Genomic DNA, 265 nt, shown 5'->3' with positions numbered 1-265 from the left:
CTTCCTGACCTTCTAGACCATCAACTTCACTAACCATAACCAGCTCTTCTTGTGTATGATCACCAACAAAGTTGACCTTCTCTTGTTTGGCTTTGTTGGAGAGAAGCAAATCCATCTTCTCTTGTAGAGCTTTCAACTCTCTCTTTGTGTTCTGATCATCTCCTCCAATGCCTCTATTGCTCCTGTCGTGGTCATCGCTGCAGACTGAATCACTCTTCGCCATATTCTCTACAAGCTCCAAAGCATCTGCCTCACTTCTCCCCAA

The sequence above is a fragment of the Brassica oleracea genome, chromosome C3 (assembly GCF_000695525.1).
Source record: "Brassica oleracea var. oleracea cultivar TO1000 chromosome C3, BOL, whole genome shotgun sequence".
Lineage (NCBI taxonomy): Eukaryota > Viridiplantae > Streptophyta > Magnoliopsida > Brassicales > Brassicaceae > Brassica > Brassica oleracea.
This window is presented reverse-complemented; position numbering follows the sequence as displayed.